Source organism: Camponotus vicinus, unplaced genomic scaffold (assembly GCF_025532165.1).
Source record: "Camponotus vicinus isolate PSW18456_S1 unplaced genomic scaffold, iyCamVici1.0 SCAF_10, whole genome shotgun sequence".
In the NCBI taxonomy this organism is placed as follows: Eukaryota; Metazoa; Arthropoda; class Insecta; order Hymenoptera; family Formicidae; genus Camponotus; species Camponotus vicinus.
The window spans coordinates 14,029,994-14,050,527 of record NW_028141946.1 but is presented as its reverse complement, the minus strand read 5'-3'; the positions used below and the strand labels follow the sequence as shown (position 1 = coordinate 14,050,527).

The 20,534-nt window shown below is 39.6% G+C and overlaps 1 long non-coding RNA gene and 1 pseudogene across 1 annotated transcript in view; both read right to left on the bottom strand.

Annotated features, from left to right (window-relative positions):
- Positions 1–20,534, bottom strand: part of LOC145960914 (uncharacterized) — a 183,354-nt gene that overhangs the window by 11,221 nt on the left and 151,599 nt on the right. The gene's annotated exons all lie outside the window — the stretch shown is intronic.
- Positions 7,081–8,973, bottom strand: LOC145960813 (uncharacterized; annotated as a pseudogene).

Genomic DNA, 20,534 nt, shown 5'->3' with positions numbered 1-20,534 from the left:
TTTAGTTTTATTTTTTATTAAAAATGTAATTGTGTCAATTTGTTCGTATGTGTTACTACATATGCTTTCTAAAGTTCTCTATTCGTACACAATAACACGTTTTCTCTAATCTTCGTATAATGCAGTTTGAATTAAGCGATAAGTAACATGGTAGCGTTTTGGCTAGCGATCACAGTAGTAACTGACTTCGAATGATCAATCCGATCTGTTACCATGACATCTTATTAGCTCCATTCCGTTTGTAATTTATTTTTCTCCGTGGAGATACTCGTTATTTCAAAAAGAATTAAAATCCTTAAGAATTGTTTGTTAAAAAATTGATATACATATATAAGACAAAGTTATATACATATATATACAGGGTGTTAGAAAAGTATGGAAACGGTCAAATATCTCGAAAACGAAACGTTTCTGAGAAAAATGTTTCGAACGAAAGTTGTAGGATATCAAAAGATCTATTTACTGGCGCTATGAGTTTAACCTTGGGTGGCGTCGCCAAGGTCAGAGCAAGGTCAACTAGAATTTTTTAAATAGGACCCTCTATTTTTTATTATTTATTCTTGTAGCTTATCTCGAGAGCTTTCCAAAACACTATAATAAAGTATTTCTTCATTGAGTACTTTTCGAGTTATGAGGCTTGAAATAATTTCTTAATTTTACATAAACCCTAAAATATCTAGTAAAATATTCATTTTTCGATTATCTTACCTTAATATTTTTATGTACAAAACAATGAGAGTAATCAATTGGTGTAAAGAAAACATACAGTTGTTTTTAAGAAAAAATATGGAATTGTTAATTGCAAATTACATATTTTTTCTTAAAAACAACTGTTTTTTCTTTACACCAATTGATTCCTCTCATTATTTTGTACATAAAAGTATTAAGGTAAGATAATCGAAAAATGAATATTTTACTAGATATTTTATGGTTTATGTAAAATTAAGAAATTATTTCAAGCCTCATAACTCGAAAAATACTCAATGAAGAAATACTTTATTATAGTGTTTTGGAAAGCTCTCGAGATAAGCTACAAGAATAAGTAAAAAAAATAGGGGGTCCCATTTAAACAATTCTAGATGACCTTGCTCTGACCTTGGCGACGCCACCCAAGGTTAAACACATAACGCCAGTAAATAGATCTTTTAAAATCCTACAACTTCGGTTGGAAACATTTTTCTCAGAAACGTTTCGTTTTCGAGATATTTGACCGTTTCCAGACTTTTTTAACATCCTGTATATACAGGATGTCCCATTTTAACTTTCACACTCGAATATCTCGAAATCATGGCGGTTTCGGTGAAAATGTTTTAAACAAAAGTTGTATGGTTCTAAGGGGGCCATAAGATGGTGTCATTGGTTTTACCTTGAAAAGTCGTTTGAAGGTCACGTAAAGGCCACCTTCAATTTTTTAAATGGAACCCCCTATTTTTTATTACTTATTCTTGTAGCTTATCTCAAGAGCTTTCCAAAACACTATAATAAAGTATTTCTTCATTGAGTACTTTTCGAGTTATGAGGCTTGAAATAATTTCTTAATTTTACATAAACCATAAAATATCTAGTAAAATATTCATTTTTCGATTATCTTACCTTAGTACTTTTATGTACAAAATAATGAGAGGAATCAATTGGTGTAAAGAAAACATACAGTTGCTTTTAAGAAGAAATATGGAATTGTTAATTGCAAATTACATATTTTTTCTTAAAAACAACCATGTTTTTTCTTTACACCAATTGATTCCTCTCATTATTTTGTACATAAAAGTATTAAGGTAAGATAATCGAAAAATGAATATTTTACTAGATATTTTATGGTTTATGTAAAATTAAGAAATTATTTCAAGCCTCATAACTCGGAAAGTACTTAATGGAAACTAACTTAATTATAGTGTTTTGGAAAGCTCTCGAGATAAGCTACAAGAATATGCAAAAGCATATAGGGTGTCCCATTTAAAAAGTTGGAGGTGACCTTCACATAACCTTGACAACGCTATTCGAGGTCATAATAATGTTGCTGTGTAATGCGCCACATAAAACTCTATAACTTTTGTATGAAACATTTTTTTTTAAAATGCGTATTTTTCGAAATATTAAGGGGTTTCCACACTTTTGCTAAACCCTGTATAATATGAGTACAAGCTTTCGATTGCGACCTGTTTGAATAAAATCGGTGCAGTCAATCCTGAGAAATGATGATCGAATTTCAGAATTGTAACATTTTTCGTTTTTCTCCTCCTTTCCTTCAGGTTTAGACTCACGTACATATGCTCGCACGCACACACGCAAAGCGAGTTTGTCCCTCAAGCGGCGTTCACACCGCTGCGTATACGATTATTGCTTCGATATGTACAATGCTTTAAGAGACAAAGTCATATGTGTGCATGTGCGTACATACGTGTGATATGTATATGTATGTGTGTACGTACGTATGAAAAATAAATTTATTAAAGTATAGTGCGGAATAGTGTAACAAGGAAGAGAAGTGACACGTTAAGCAGTCAGGTTACTTGTTTAAAAACACAGATTTTAAGAAATAAATAAAAGTAAAAAATAAAAGTATAGTGCAGAACAAGGAAGAAAAGTAGTGTGCAATAACGTACCAAGGAAGAGACGTGACATATTAAAAGTTATTATCAAGCGACGCAGTAGCGCCGCGACGCCGAGTGCATTTATTAGTAAAAACACAGATTTCTGACACTTAACGACAACCAAGTGGACTGTGATTCATCAATCAAAAGGTAAATATTGTGAAATTTTTCTCATTTCTGTTTAGATTAGACATAATATATTTTGACATATTATATTAATAAAGAGAATAGACAGTTATCATTTTGTGGAATATAATTATGTAATTTATAATTATATATATATATATATATATATATATATATATATATATATATATACAGGGTGAGCCATTTTAATTAACGCACGCAATTATTTCGGAAACAAAGCATTTTAGAGAAAAATGTTTCAGACAAAAGTTTTATGGTTTCGAGGGGGCCATAAGATGGTATCATTGGTTCGACACTGAAGAATCATTTGAAGGTCACGTGAAGATCACTTCAATTTTTTTAAATGGAACACCCTATATATTTTTGCACACTCTTGTAGCTTATCTCGACAGCTTTCCAAAACACTATAATTAAGTACCTTTTCGTTAAGTACTTTTTGAGTTATGAGGCTTGAAATAATTTCTTAATTTTACATAAACCGTAAAATATCTTGTAAAATATTCATTTTTCGATTATCTTATCTTAATACTTTTATGTACAAAATAATGAGAGGAATCAATTGGTGTAAAGAAAACACATAGTTGTTTTTAAGAAAAAATATGGAATTGTTAATTGCAAATTATATATTTTTTCTTCAAAACAACTATGTGTTTTCTTTACACCAGTTGATTCCTCTCATTTTTTTGTACGTAAAAGTATTAAGGTAAGATAATCGAAAAATGAATATTTTACAAGATATTTTACGGTTTATGTAAAATTAAGAAATTATTTCAAGCCTCATAACTCAAAAAGTACTTAACGAAAAGGTACTTAATTATAGTGTTTTGGAAAGCTCTCGAGATAAGCTACAAGAATATGCAATGACAAATAGTAGGTTCCATTTAAGAAATTGAAGGTGACCTTCATGTGACCTTCAAATAACTCTTCAAGGTCAAACCAATGATACCATCTTATGGCCCCCTCGAAACCATAAAACTTTTGTCTGAAACATTGTTCTCTAAAATGCTTTGTTTCCGAAATAATTGCGTGCGTTAATTAAAATGGCCTGTATATATGTGTGTGTGTGTAGAAATTTACATATTTGACTGCGCAATCATAATTATAGTTACATAGACATTTATTACATTTGCCTGCATAGACACAAATATAGTTACGCAGAAATATTCCCTATATGTATAATGATAATTATATATATATGTATGTGTATATATATATATATATATATATATATATATATATATATATATATATATACAGGGTGACCCATTTTAACTTAGGCAGCCAAATAACTCGAAAAATAAGCAAGATAGAGAAAAATGTTTTAGACAAAAGTTGTATGGTTTCGAGGAGGCCATAAGATGGTATCATTGGTTTGACCTTGAAGAGTCATTTGAAGGTCACGTGAAGGTCACTTCAATTTTTTTAAATGGAACATCCTATATATTTTTGTACATTCTTGTAGCTCATCTCGAGAGCTTTCCAAAACACTATAATTAAGTACATTTTCGTTAAGTACTTTTTGAGTTATGATGCTTGAAATAATTTCTTAATTTTACATAAACCGTAAAATATCTTGTAAAATATTCATTTTTCGATTATCTTACCTTAATACTTTTATGTACAAAATAATGAGAGGAATCAATTGGTGTAAAGAAAACACATAGTTGTTTCGAAGAAAAAATATGGAATTGTTAATTGCAAATTACATATTTTTTCTTCGAAACAACTATGTGTTTTCTTTACACCAATTGATTCCTCTCATTATTTTGTACATAAAAGTATTAAGGTAAGATAATCGAAAAATGAATATTTTACAAGATATTTTACGGTTTATGTAAAATTAAGAAATTATTTCAAGCATCATAACTCAAAAAGTACTTAACGGAAAGGTACTTAATTATAGTGTTTTGGAAAGCTCTCGAAATAAACTACAAGAATGTACAAAAATATATAGGGTATTCCATTTAAAAAAATTGAAGTGACCTTCACGTGACCTTCAAATGACTCTTCAAGGTCAAACCAATGATACCATCTTATGGCCCCCTCGAAACCATACAACTTTTGTCTAAAACATTTTTCTCTATCTTGCTTATTTTTCGAGTTATTTGGCTGCCTAAGTTAAAATGGGTCACCCTGTATAAAGGCTTATTTTATATTTATTAGTATATGTATACAATGCACGCACGCACGCACGCACGCACGCATGCACACGCACACGCTCACGCACACGCACGTATATACACAGATGTTTATAATATTTGTACTTGAGCATGTATATTTAACTTTTCAATACTTATCGTAATAGTAACTATACATCTAACGTTGTTTAATTTTAACCATAGGACAATTTTATATAGAGTGTCCTAGAATTCGTAACAATTTTTTCCTCTAACAAAATTACATCTGAGCATTATTTTCTAAATGAGAGCAACTTAAAGGAAACGAATGAGCGCTTCAGATTATGCATGAATTAAAAAATAGTGTTTAGACGCAATTTTTGTCAGAAGAAAAAGTTTCTTTTAGCACGGAAAATCACGCTGTGCATTCCGTATCCGCGAATTCTGGGACACCTTTTATTAAAGCGATAATTAAATATTTATATGTACCTGCATTGCTCATTATTCCTATAACTTCAATTTTGTCTTCTTTCCGTATATCATTTTCAAAATAATTGTCATCTACAAAATTTATAATGTGAATCTCCAATTTTAATGTACCATTTGTGATTGATCCACAGCCAATTTTTTGTTTAATTTGTTATTATAAACGCTACTAAAATTCGTTTTTATATATCCTTGTAATACTGCAAATAATATATATATATATATATTGCGACGCTTTTTTATTTTTAATTTTTCGATCCTCCTCGGGTGTTGGAGAGGAGGATGTTAGAAGGGGAGCGAAAACGCCGTCAAAAAAAACACAAGGCGGATAGAGATACTCGCGCTCGGAGGAACTAAGATGGAGGGTGTTCTCGCGCGAGCCGCGGCGAAGCGAAGGCCGTCTCGAGATCTCGAAGTTGGGCGCCAGATACGGTCTTTCGCGTATCAATTCGCAAAATCGTCAGAATGACGCGAAAAACGTTAGCCTGTTTCGCCACGGGCCGACTAACTCACATAACGGAGGGGCAGGGTCCGTTGAAAAGGATATTGAATTATTTTATGCGAGGCGGTCGGTGATTACGAAAATTGACGAACACAACGGGATTTAACGCTCACGACAAACGAACACTCAAATAAGTTACGCGAATTTAATAGAAAAGAAAATGTAACAAATTTATTCAAGAATAGAAATATAACAAAAATAAGAATATAAAGGAAAAGAAATAGTGAATCCCAGAAAGAAATAATAATGACAATAATTAGCAGATCAGAATTAACGAACTATAACTGCGGTTAACATAAATTCGAAAATTTGAAATAACGTACAACAGATACTTCTTCGACAGCGGTGATAACAATAATAATACGAAATCGAGATCATAAGAAAGCTGTGATATTTGTCGTCCTCCAGGCCCGTTTTTATGGCCGGACTTTGCGAAACCGAACGGCGTTTCGAGATCGTAACGGAAATTTCGACAATCTCATCAATGACTCAATTTTACCGATCTTTATGCTTTATTCTTTCGCTCGCTCACTTAGTCGACAGCAATAAGTTCGAAAAGAGGCTTAACATTTGAGCGAGAACAATCCAGCAATCTGCGAAGACGAGAAATTGTCGCTCGCGACGAGCGCGTTCGATTCGATCAATATTCGATAGCCGTCGGACGCCGCTTCACTTCTTTTCGACGTAACGCTTTTTATCTATGCAAAACCTTCGAATTTCGACGCTTTCTTAATTCGCTGAAATGTATTATACACCGCGACACACCCACACGTACGACAAATACCTCGCAATACACGTCGATCATACAACAAGCGCGACGAAGACAGCACGACAGTTGCCACGTCACGATACGCACACGGTCACGCACTCACATACACGATAATTACTAACGAAAATTGCCCGAAGATCAATTGCGGGGATGTCTTACGCGGTTTCGACAACTCTTTTCGACAGCACGGATAGCGAACGCATTCCCCGCGATTTACCGCGCACGTAGTCGATATACGAGAGCCGGTCACTACGCGTTTTACGACACCCCGAATCCCGGAGAGAGACGAACGGTTCCTTATCAGCTACGGCCGACGTTGCGCTCGTCCTTGATGCCTCGGTCGCTTGTCTCCGGTCGCCCGAAATACACGAAAATCGCGAACTCGGTACAAAGCCCGAGCGACAACGAAACACGAAAATGGCGACGGCGACAGAGCGGCCGGTCCGCGGACAGAATCGCGTACGTGGCTTACAAATTACCGATGGGCAACCTCACCGATATTCGCTCCCGTGACAGGGGATGATCCTCGGTCTCGTCCTCCCGATCTGGTCTTCGACAACTACACTCGTACGACAACGAACAAAGACTGTAGACAATCGACTTAACGCTGAGAGCGCCCGCACCAGAGTGATTCCCTGGATCTCGCGATCCCGGGTCGATAGCGGCGTCAATTCTGCGCGCAGGGGTGCGCGGATTCGCAGCCAATAGCGCCGCGACACGCGATGTATTACTGCGCCCCGCGACAACGCCGTATCGGGGGCCGGAACGGCCCCGATAATTTAAAATTCCGAATCTTGGTAACCCTGTTATCCGCGGTCTTCCGGATGCCGGAAAGGTCTTCGTCCTCCGTCCTTGGAGGGTGGCGCCGATCCGGTCCGGTTATTTCGGCTCAAGACAGCTGTTTCTTGGCTGTTTTCCCTCCGTTACTTGCAGGGGGCTAAATCCCCCCGCGACTCTGCGCTGTCCTGACTCTCCGGCGTTGCCTTTGTTCCCGTCTCGAAATCCGTGAGCGCCGTGTCGGTTGTCGCACAAGCATCTCTCTTCTTCCTCTTCCGGTTTCCCTCCGGCGGGTTGCCCGACGTACAAAAATGATACAAAAAAAAATAAGTCAATAAAGGCGCGAAACCTGACAAGAACTCGTCTCTCCGGGGATTTCGATACGGCTCTCGCTATTTCTTTCTGGCGCGGCCGCTCGGCTCGCGCCCCGAAAAGATTTCCTGGGTGGATGGACGCGCGTCGGGACGGCAACGTCACACACCCCCCCTGCCAAGAGAGACCGTATCGGCTCCGGTCACCCATCATGACCACTAAATCGGACTTTTCTCTGGTTCGTTCGCACATGTTCGGGCGACCAAAGTCCCCGGAGCCAAGGCAGACACGAACACAAATCAACGGACTCCAACACCAACGAAAAGAAACAATCAACTATCTGAAACGAGAAGCCATAGGTGGTCGTCTCTCACTAACTCTTTACTCGCGCTGTCGTCTCTCGCGGGGGCCCGCGGTCCCGCCAACCACGGGGACGTCCCGTCCGACCTCCGCGATCCGTTTCACTAAGGTTTATTTAGGCAAGGAAGTAGGTCAAGAGAATGAGGAAAGACAGTTGCCGCCACTTATTTATTCACTCCGATACATATGTCTAGGCTTTGAACCGAAACGACAGCATAAAACAAAAAATTGGTGGTCTCGGCAAAACCCGTATCAAAAAAAAAAAACAAAATGACGGCAGTGGTGGAGGGCCGCGAGCGACAACAGTTAATAGGGTCCCGGGCGGGGCCCACCCCTCGCCCGGCGACCTCGTGGGGATCTGGTCCCTGGGCCAGCCAGCCTTGGCGACAGTGGGGGCAGGTCTTAACGCCCCGGGTGCCGCACCGGAAACAGTATGCCCCCTGTATCGCGCGGGGACATTCCCGGGCCAAATGGGCCCTGGAACCGCAGTTCCAGCACCCCTCCTGCTGGTCTGGGTCTTCGGGGGAAGACGGTCCCTCGGGAGGCCGGGGCCACTCCAGCGAAGTCGGTGATACCTTCCGTTCCCGGGGGCTATCCCAGGGAGACTCGGTAATCGGGGACTCCCCGTCCTCTGTGGTAGTGGTCTGGCTCCGGGCCTACCGGTTCGGCCTGGACGGCTACCTCACGCGCCGCAACGACAGCAGGCTCGGTGGTCGCGTCCCGGGTAGCGGCGACAGCTTGTACTCCGGCGTCTTTCTGCGCCGGAAACTCGCGCACCACAGCGCCGCGAGTCGTGATGCGCTCCTCGCGCATCCTCTGAACTTCGTCCGCCAGGGCCGTCCAAAATCCGGGACGCAGCTCGTCGACAGCCTCGATGACGTCGCGGTATCTAGCACGGAATTCGCGCGACATTCTTTGCAGGTTAGCTCTTTTTAACTGCCTGGAGAGTTAGGTGGGACATTATATGGCTTCAAATCTTTAATATGAGTTTTGCCTACCGATCTATTAGAGTTATCCTTTAACTCGTATACTACCGGCGACAACATTTTCGCGATAGTAAACGGACCGTGATATTTAGTCGCTAACTTTGCCGAAATATTCTGCGCGGCTGACGACAACACATGCTGCCGCTTTAGAACTAGCTCGCCAATCGCAAAACGATGATCTCGTCTTCGCAAATTATAATAATGCGCTTGTTTATTATGCGCGGCCTCTAAGTTCTCTACCACCCAATCTCGCAAAGCCTGTATTCTTTCCATGCGCTCTTTCCAAGTCTCGGGATTCGCTTCCGCGACTTCGACAGTTGACTCGTGTCTCCCACGCACGGTGTTAACCGGCTGGGGTTCCCTACCGAAATTTAAGAACGCCGGAGTAGCCTGTAAGGAGGTATGGTACGCCGTGTTGTATGCGAATCTGAACTCAGCCAAGTGAATATCCCATTCGCGATGATCGTTTTCGAGAAACGCTGTAATCATAGTTTTCAGTACCACGTTCTACCGGATTTGCCTGAGGATGATACGAAGGTACGGTAGTGTGAACAATGCCATACTCTTCCGCAAACGCTTGTAATTCGCGGTTGATGAACTCAGTACCGTTGTCCGTCAAGAGTATCCGCGGCGCGCCCCAACGATTTACGATTAATTCGTTTAAAAGCTCGCGAATCTTTTTGCCCGTTGCTTTGCGGAGCGGGCTACATTCAATCCATTTGGTAAACAGGTCTTGGATTACCAGAATATACGCGTTACCGTTTTTGCTCGGCGGAAAAGGACCCATAATATCCGCCGCTACTACCGTCCACGGAGTTTCGACAGCTCGGCGTCCCATTAAGCCCATCGGCACATTCTGTTCCACTTTCGTCCTCTGACAAACGTCACAATGTCTGACATACTTGGCGATCTCACGAAACATACGCGGCCAGAAATAACGAGTCGCTACTCGCTGATACGTTTTCTCGACTCCCAAGTGACCTGATTGTGGAACATCGTGAGCCTCCCTAATAACGTTCGCGCGCGCTTCTTTAGGAAGTGCAAGTTTCCATTGCTCGAGATCGTCGACAACTTGAGATACGATAGCGTTCGGCTTTCGAAAATACAGCTGATCGTTTTCGATTTTCCAACCCGAGTTCTTACGCGGATTAGTTTCCATGTCTCGAACGCGTGCATCATACCAAGCGTCTCCGGTTATCGCAACAGCGCATAATTCGTCGGTAGTCTCATACATGCGCGACAACGCGTCTGGAACATGATGTAATGCTCCTTTCCGGTGCTCGATCGTGTAATCATATTCCAATAATTCCAGAGCCCATCGGGCTAATCGGCCGGTGGGATTCTTTAAATTACGCAGCCAGCGTAGACTACTGTGATCCGTGATGACTTGAAATTTATAACCCTCGAGATACGGTCTAAACTTTTTAATCGACCAAACGACAGCCAAACATTCCTGCTCGGTTGTAGAGTATTTCTTTTCGGCCTCCGACAGCGCTCTACTCGCGAACGCGATTACATGTTCTACGTCTTCCGATTCTTGGATCAATACCGCTCCTAAACCGACCGAACTCGCATCCGTTTGTAAAACAAACGGTACCTCAAAATTTGGGCACGACAGCGTAGGCGGTGACGTGATGCACGATTTAATAGAATCAAACGCAGCTTTTTGCTCATCCCCCCACTCCCAAGAGAAATCCTTCCGGAGGAGACGAGTCAGCGGTTCTAAGCGCGTCGCACACTGCGGTATAAATCGGCGATACCAAGACGCCATCCCTATAAATCGTCGCAATTGCTTGATGTTTTTCGGTGGCGGATACTCGACAATCGGCGCGGTTTTATCAGGGTCAACCTTGAGCCCCTCCTGCTGTATCAGGAACCCAAGATATTTCACCTGTGACCGACAGAATTTACTCTTCTCAGGATTTATTGTAAGGCCTGCCTCTTTTATTCGATCTAGTACGCGTTTCAACCAACTCAAATGTTCTTCAAAGGTACGCGTTACGACAACGATATCATCCAAATAAGCGAAAGCATGCGGTTCCATTTCTGGACCTATTAGCCGATCAAGTAAACGCTGAAATGTCGCGGGGGCACCGGTGAGACCATACGGCATTCGGGTGAAATGAAACAGCCCTTTTCCCGGTACTGTAAACGCCGTTAATTCGCGACTATTTCTTTCCAGCGGGATTTGGAAATAAGCTTAACTAAGGTCGATAGTCGAAATGTAACTAGCCGATCGCAATTTGTCGAGAATCGAGTTCATGTATGGTAATGGATACGCATCCTTTTTCGAAACGCTGTTTAATTTGCGAAAATCCAAACAGAACCGATAGCTCCCATTAGGTTTCTTAATCATCACGATCGGACTAGACCACTCGCTCTTAGATGGTTCGATAATTCCTGCCGCTAACATGTTATCTACTTCCACGTAAATCGCTTCCTGAATTTTCGGCGAAACGAGATAATACCTCTGTTTAATCGGAGCATGTCCGCCGACATCAATTTTGTGCTCCGTCAAACTAGTTGCTCCCGGTTTGCTCGGATCGCCTACGATATGACCCTTTAAGAATTTTGCCAATCGCTGGCTTTCGCGCGACGACAACTCATTCAAACTGCAGCAAATAAGCGGATCAGATTTCGACAGCCGAGCCCGTTTGGTTTTATGAACACGGGTCGTTTTCGCGGGAAGACTATGTTCTCGCGGGCCGTCCTCCGACTTCCGGTCTGTTGATTCCGCGCTTTCGGACACGAAAGAATTACCTAATTCGCGACTAGCCGAATTCTCGATTAAATTCAAGTGGAAAATGGGGTCCACTGGCTGGTTCTCGAAACGATACACCACGGCTGGTTCATTCTCAAAGTACCATTCTTGGCGTGGAAAATTGACCACCATACCAAATAACCGCAAAAAATCAAGCCCAAGTATGCATGATATTGCTAATGACGGTAATGCATACGCTCTCAAAGAAAGCGTCCTATTACACAATGTAAACGGAATATCCACTTCCCCCCTAACGCGTGTCGTTTGGCCGGTCGCCGTAACCACTCGTCGGCCATCTGACTTTCGAAATTTTAATTTCAATTTGTTCACTAATTCGACAACGCTAGAACCTACGAAAGTTCAAGTCGAACCACAATCCACTAAAGCGCTAATCTCGTTTCCTAATAAATTAACACGAATAAATAACATCGACGAAATGTCACGACAACCAAAGGCACTAAACGAAAATTCACGAGAACAATTAACGACACGAAAAGGGGGTTGGGGTTGAACAGGAGTCGGGTCCCCCCTATTATTCGACTCCTTTATTCTTTTCCCGAACAGTCGGGACATGTTCGTAAAGTTACCTCTGCTCGACCGCAACGATAGCAATGCAGTCGCGGAGCGGCTGAACAATTGCGCGAAAGATGACCGACACCGTCACAATTCCAACATTTTAATGTGGAATTTCGCGAAACAGTTTCTACGGCCGTCGCCCCTGAGGACGACGAACTTGTCTGAGCGGCCTCCGTTCCTATCGCGGCTCGAATTGCGCGATTTTTGTTTTTCCTCTCCCTGCGAGAGGCGGATCTCGTTTCTGATTCCGCATTAGACGTACTCAACGCGGCAAGCGTTTCCCGGCCTCGGGTGGACTGTTTCGTACTATGCGGTGCGTGGTACGCGAGATCCGGAAACAGAGATTTCTCCGGAGTCGGGGGAGCCCGATAGCGTTGCGACAGCTGATAACTAGCCTCCACGCGAGTAGCCAAATCTTCTGAAGCGTCTAAGTCTTCTACCTCATTTCGACGGATGGACTGCTGTATGCGCGGTAATAAATTTCGAAACGCGCTGCTTACTTGCTTTGATTCAGTCCACGGTGGCAACAACCGATTGAATATGGCTCGAAGACACGTCAAAAAATCAGCGACAGACTCATGTTCCTCTTGAGTCCTTCTCATAATTTCTTCGCGAAGAGCAAATTGAAAATCCGGGTCCCCAAATCGCGTTCTCCACGCATTTTTAAAAACGGTCCAATTCGACAGCCGATCGCGTTTGCTACGGAACCAATGAAGTGCTATGCCAGTTAGAAAGAACGGCAAGCAACGCAAAATGTCTTCGTCGGGTACGGGAATTAACTCGCGACCTTCCTCAATTCTGAGTAAAAATGTTTCCGTGTCTTCCCCTCTCGCACCCGAGAATTTCAAATTCCACTTCCGCATGACGTTGTACGCCGTCATCGCGGAATTTCCCGTGTTTTCGCGCGAGAAATCTCGTCCTATCGAGCGCGGAGTATCGCGGGAGCCGGAAGGCGTACGAGATCTCGCCTGATCCATCGGGCTATCAGGTCGAGCCATCGCATCCGTAGGAACTTCTAAAAGCTCCTCCATTTGTCCGACATTTTGCCCGTATTAAATTTTCGATCTTTGCGTACGCGACGCAGCAAACGCGCGGTCTGTATCGAATAACTTCCTTCCGTCGAAAGTCTACGCCGCTGTAATTCCTCAAGTAATTGTTCGCGATTTAACACGAAAATCCAGTCGTCCTCTGGGTCGACTTGACTCATGCGATAAAGGAAGAAAAACTCGAAACAAAATAAATAAGCTCGAACTCAGCAAGACGTGGCAAGATCACCGCGATCGTAAACGTCGATAGCTCAATAACACAAGACAAAGCCGTTATTGTCCAAACGATCGAAGGTCGACAACAAACACGTAAGGTCGGCGAAAGAAAAGAATTTCAAACGAGAGCGTTAACGACAAACGAAACGAATATACGACAAAAGCAATCACTCGACCAAATAATTTAATTCGCATTAGCTCCCCGAACTTTTTCCTTCTCAATGCGTGGCCCCAGGTTGGGCGCCAAATTTTTGCGACGCTTTTTTATTTTTAATTTTTCGATCCTCCTCGGGTGTTATAAAAATACACACACACACACACACACACTTACTGGAATCGTCATTAACAATAGTTCAAAATTAATAGAGAGAGAAACCAAATACATACGCACTTTCTTACTTTTCTTGAAACTTGTCTTTATCACTGTAATATTTTCGGAGATTGCGACGATTATAAATGCCTATTTCCCTTTGTTCGTTTTGATGATCTACTAATAAAAACGCATTTTCACCCATACACCGAATTATTTTATACGGACTTCCAAAAAGATGAAAAAACTTACCTTATCAAAAGCATTGGAAAGATGTCTTACCCTTAACAGAACCAAATCTCCCACTGATAATTTAATCTTCGAAATATTCTCTTGTTGCTTTTTACGATATTTAAAATTTCTTTTTAAGTTCTCCTTAGCCATCGTAATAAGATATTCGTGAGAGGGTTTTTCGTTTTCCGGAAATTGAACAAACTTGAGGATCTCATCTTGAACCGGTTTACCAAAGTGTAATTCATAAGGCGTAAGACCTGTACTCTGATGGACCGTTACATTTAATAAATTCTCGATTGTCGGAACTAATTCAACCCATTTTGTATGCTTTTCCGCGCACCAAGTCCTAAAAAATCGACCTAATTCGCGCATCACCCGTTCTGTAGGATTAGATTGAGGGTGCCTAATCGAACTATATAAAACTTTAATATTTTCAGCATTTAAACGTGTTTTCCATAAGGCAGACGTAAATTGACTACCATGATCTGATAAAATGCGCTTCGGCTTTCCAAATTTTGGAATAAATATATCAAATATTTTTTTTAAACTCATTCGAACAGTTGCTTTTTTCATTGGATATAAATTTACATATTTAGTAAAGGCATCTAATGTAACAAATATATATTGTATTCCCCCACGAGCCATTGGAAGAGGCCCATAGAAATCAACTGTAATAAGGTCATTAGGTCCTTCTAAATCTACAAACTGATACTCTCCTTCCATTGGAATCGTTAAATATTTTACTCGTTGGCATAAATCACAACATAAGATAAATTTTTTTACATGTGCCGTCATACCTCTCCAATAATAAAATTGTTTTAAATACGAAATAGTCTTATATACTCCCGGATGACCTAATTTAGAATGTATCGCATCAATCAACATTCGCTGTATTTTCTCAGGTATCACAATTCTCCAGTTTCTGCTATTCTTTTCTCGATGAAATAGAATATCATTATGTATCATGAAAACGACATCTCCCCCTATCTCGTTGTGTGCATCAATGCTAGATTTTATTTTTGGATCATCACGTTGCAACTCCCTCAGGGTTTTGAAACTCCGAGCAAAATTAGCATCGTAACAAAGCATAGCTGTAATAATCACTGGTGCTTTTTGTTCCTTATTATCATTTATTAGCGGGAAACATTGATGCAACAACGAGATAACAATTTGTTCATGATTCTCTTCTATAAATTTTCCCTCCGGATTGCGATTGAAAAAATCAGCGACAACATTATCAATACCGCGACAATATGTTACTGAAAAAGTATACTGCTGTAATAATAAAATCCAACGCATAATTCTACCACTCTGAAAACTTGTAGACTGAAGAAATGTTAAACTTTTATGATCTATTACTATTTCAAAATGTCTTCCTATAAGATAAACTCGAAATTTTCCTATTGAATATATAATTGCTAAGAGTTCTTTCTCCGTCGTAGTATATTTCATTTCCAGACGAGATAAGCACCGACTTACTATGCCAACCACATTATGATCACCTATTTCATCTACTTGATATAAAATTCCCGCGATTCCATGATCACTCGCATCTGTTTGGAGTCTGAAAGGTACTCCAGGAATGATGTGTTTTAATGTAATACATCGACTAAAGTCTTCCTTTATTGTTTTAAATGCCGAAGTATGGACTTGTGTCCAATTCCAATCAACCTCTTTTCTCAATAATTCTCGAAGCGCATCTACTGAAATACTGTGTCGTATATTAAATTGTCTATAATAATTACATATCCCCAAAAATTGTTGGAGTTGCCTTTTATTCTTTGGTTCTTGAAAATTATTAATGATTTCAAGTCCTTTATGTTCAGGTGAAAAACCTTTTGCTGAAATTTCAAATCCTAAAAATGAAATCTTTTTTTGAAAAAATATACATTTTGATAAATTTAACGTAAAATTATGATCTATAAGTTTTTGAAATATTTTAGTCATAATCGATATATGTTCCTCAAAGGTTTTCGTACCAATTAATATATCATCGATATAACAAGACATATTCTCATTACAAATATCTTTTAATGCAAAACTCAATGCCCGCATAAAACCACTGCCCGCGGTTTTTAATCCGAATGGAACTCTACAAAATTGATACGTTTTAGAATCAAATAAAAACGCAGTAAACGGTCGCGAATATTTATCTAATGAGACTTGCCAATATCCCTGCGTCAAATCTATCTTAGAAAACCATTGCGCTCCATGATATTTTTGTATTAATTCGTTTATCAATGGTGGTGACTCTTGATCATCTTCGATTACTTTATTTAACCATCTCGCATCTAAACAAACTCTAAGACTTCCATCTTGTTTCTTTATAATTCTCAATGGATTACAGTATTGACTAATCCCCCTCTCTATAACTCCATTTTGAATCATTTTTTCTACCGCTTTCTTTGTTGACTCACGCAACGCCAATGGAATGGGATAATTATGACAAATTCTGGGTCGTTCTACTGTGATTTTCAAACGATGTTCATAACCTTTTGCACAACCTGGCTTTTCCGGAAAAAGTAATCGAAATTTATCCAACACTTTATAGAAAATTTGTTTTTGTACATCTTTAAGCAAAGTCAATTCATTTATAATCTGCGAAAAATCTCCCGATAAAAATCTCTCATTTTCAGAAATTTTGTTATTTTTATTAAGAAAATCCTGATCATTTATATCATTATAAAATTTTTCACTTTCTTTTGAAAATTCTTGTACTGTTAATTCATTATTTTTTGTTTTATCATTTTTCTTAAGACTATCCTTTATATTTCCTTTTTGTACTACATAATTACTTATATCTTTTATTTGCTTGTTTCCACCTAAATTTTGTTCCTTTTCCCTTTCTATTTCTATTTTATTTGGAGCTTGAATATTTTCTATTATTCGATTACTTTCTCCACAAGCAAGTTCATGCGCTCTTATTATATAAACCTGCACTATATCGTTTCTTTGAGTACAAATAAGTGTTTCTAACGCGCCCCATTCGAATATTACCGACGATTTATCTAACCGTTTTCCTCCTACCTCAATATAATTTTGTTTATAATTTATAATTCCGTTATTTCTCAACAACCAATCATTACCAAAAATTATGTCTGATGTTAGAAAAGATATTACTAAAAAAGAATCCTCGACCATTATATTTTCAATTTCTATTTTAATGAAAATTTGACGTTTAATAGGTGTTGATTTTTTACCAATAGCAGTTGATACTACGAGACTTGTAACTGGGAGTTCCTTTATCCGATTTTGCGTTACTAATTGTTTATAGAACGACTCTGATACCGCGGAAACTTGGCTACCTGTATCAAGCAATGCCATTAAATGTTGTCCAGCTATAACAACTCGAATATGTGGACATTTTGCTATTAAATTTAAATGATTATCACTATTTTGGTCCTTTTTCCCTTCAATTTCGCTAGCTATTTCATCTACAAAATCAAAGTCATTACGATGCGATGCCGGACCGGTTCTCAACGCATCGATTTTTAGTTTAAATTATTTTCATCGGATCTATTATTAATTCCTGTGTTTGAACTATTTCCCTGATATTGATTCATTTGTGTAATAGATGGGGGAGGATAACGGATATCCGGCAATCTACAAGATTGCAAATCGGTTCGGTTATTTCTCTGATATCCTATATGATACTTATCTTGATTCCTATAACTATTGTAAAATCTTTTGTGACGATTTCCATTTCTATAATACTCGCGATTTTCTTCACACGGCATTGCTCTATACATATTTATTTGTCGTATTCTCGGATTCGCGTATTGCTTTTGATTATTGTTTTTATATCCGCGCTCCTTTTCTCTTCGATTACTATCCAGATTGGCTAAAGTTTGACTAATTAAATTAGAGTCAGCATAATTAATCGTCGCTAACGTTTCCTTAACCCAAGTAGGATATTGTTGAATAATTTTATAATTTATTTCATAGTACGACAATTTTGGGATAAAATATCTCGATTCTTTGATTTGCATATAATAGTATGTTTGTAAAGACTCTTTATACGAATTATATCGTCTTTCCATCCATGAATTTTTAAATTGAACACGAGTTGGCACCGAATAAAATTCCTCGAGAAATCGTTCTTTAAATTCTTCATAATTTTGAATATTATTTTGTAATTCAAACCACAAACTCGCCCTTCCCTCTAACGAATACTCAACTATCAATATTTTCCTATCTTCCTTAACATTTTTTATTTTAAAATATTTTTCTAATTCCTCTAAAAATTCCATGGGATTCGAAGTTAATTCATCTTTCATTTTTGGCATTTTAATATCTAAGTTAAAATTTTGAACATTACTTATCATCGTCGCAACCTCCTCGATATTTACGTGGTTCTGCTCTCATCCATTATCATTAACATTCTGATGAAGGACATTCTGATGTTGTTGCTGTTGAATATTTACCATACGCATAGCTTCAAGGTCTCGCCGCATTTGTTCCAATTCTTCGCGTAGTTTGTTTAGGTTCTCTCTCTCTTCCTCTCTCACGCGCACACTTGCTCCTTGTGTGTCGATCTCACGACCTTCCGGAATGATCGGCATTTTCCTTCTTTTTTTATTTTCTGTTAAATTATAACTAGTAAATTTTTGTCTCGCTTTTCTGCCAGATTTTGTCGTATAAATATTTTCTCTATTATCATCCATACACAATTAACATTCGCGCTTCACATTCATACTCTAAGAAACAAGAACCATCACCTCCATCATCATCACCACCTATTCTTTTGTTCGAGTTCACGATACCAATAAATTTACCCTTTACCATACCGTGCCCTTTTTGTTGGGCGCCAATTTATAACAATTTTATTTTATTTGGTAATGCTGACAATAGATAGAGGTTCAGTCGAATCAATCAAAAATGAATTACAAAATATATATTAATAATTCGTAAGATCTCTTGCCAAATCACTTATCTCATTGCTCCTCGAGACGTCTTATTTTCTATCCCTCGTTGGCTCTCTCACCTGTTCCGGGGCCTCAAATTCCTTCTCTTGTGTGAGGAAGACGATGAGAATTCAGAAAGGGTTGGCCAGACCTCACTTCCTTGATTTTCGTACTTCTCCGATTTCCTTTTTTATTTCCCGATCGGGCAGGTCAATAGGATAGTCGATTCCTCGATGTTGACTGTGCGAGCGCCCCAGAACGAAAGAGGACGAGCAGAGACGAGGCTCTCACACCTTGATCATTATAGATCGATAGGCATGCGCGTCGTATCCGTCGAATATTCGCGTCAAAGTGAGGGAAACCTTGCCTTTAAAGGCGGCCGTTCAAATATTATAATTACTTGTTACAACTTTTCCACAATATCTACATTTTCATTCCATGCTACTATTTGTATTTGTTGAAGATTACAATACACGGTCATACATACATGTCATACACACTCTCTCGCACGACCTAAATCATACACGCAAACATACACGCTACGCCATCTACACGATACAGTAAGAATAACTTGACACATATATCACACTTCACTTCCGTTTTCACTATTATACATTTCAGATTCACGTTTGTGCTTTTTCTAAAATACACATAGTTTGCAGCAGTTTTCTTCTGGTTATTTTGCCTCACCTCATTCCTAAATAATCTACGCCTCATCAGGTTATGGGCCCAGACCCAGAATGCAGTTAAAAGAGATCAAGTGAATCGGAACTGTGCTACTAACGATATTGAGGTTAAGAACGTGTTGCGAGTCTCCACGGAATCAAGATGAGCGCTAATCTAACGAGGATCGAAACTCTCAGCAAGGAGAATTACGACACGTGGAAGATGCAAATGGAAGCGCTCTTGATAAAGAACGACGCTTGGATGTATGTCAACGGCGAGTACGCAAAACCACCGGTCGTTGCCGACGATGCTGACTCGGAAAATCTAGCCAAGGCATGGATTAAGAACGACAGCAAGGCAAGGTCAGATATTATTTTGTCCATTAGTCCCTCAGAGTTGAAACAGGTAAAAGAATGCATAACCTCTCGAGAAGTGTGGCAAAAATTGGAAAGCATCTACCAATCCAAGGGACCGGCAAGGAAAGCCACATTATTGAAGCTGCTAATCCTGCAGCGCATGGAGGAAGGAGGCGACGTACACGATCACATTCGTAAGTTCTTTGATACTGTCGATAAGCTAAACGAAATGGAAGTAGAAATCAACCCGGATCTGTTGGCTATCATGCTATTATATAGTCTGCCTCCAAGCTTTCAGAACTTTAGATGCGCCATTGAGTCTCGAGACGAGCTCCCAACACCCGAGATACTTCGTATTAAAATAACGGAGGAAAGCGACGCTCGTCACAACGATTCGTACACCGTAACGCAGAACGCC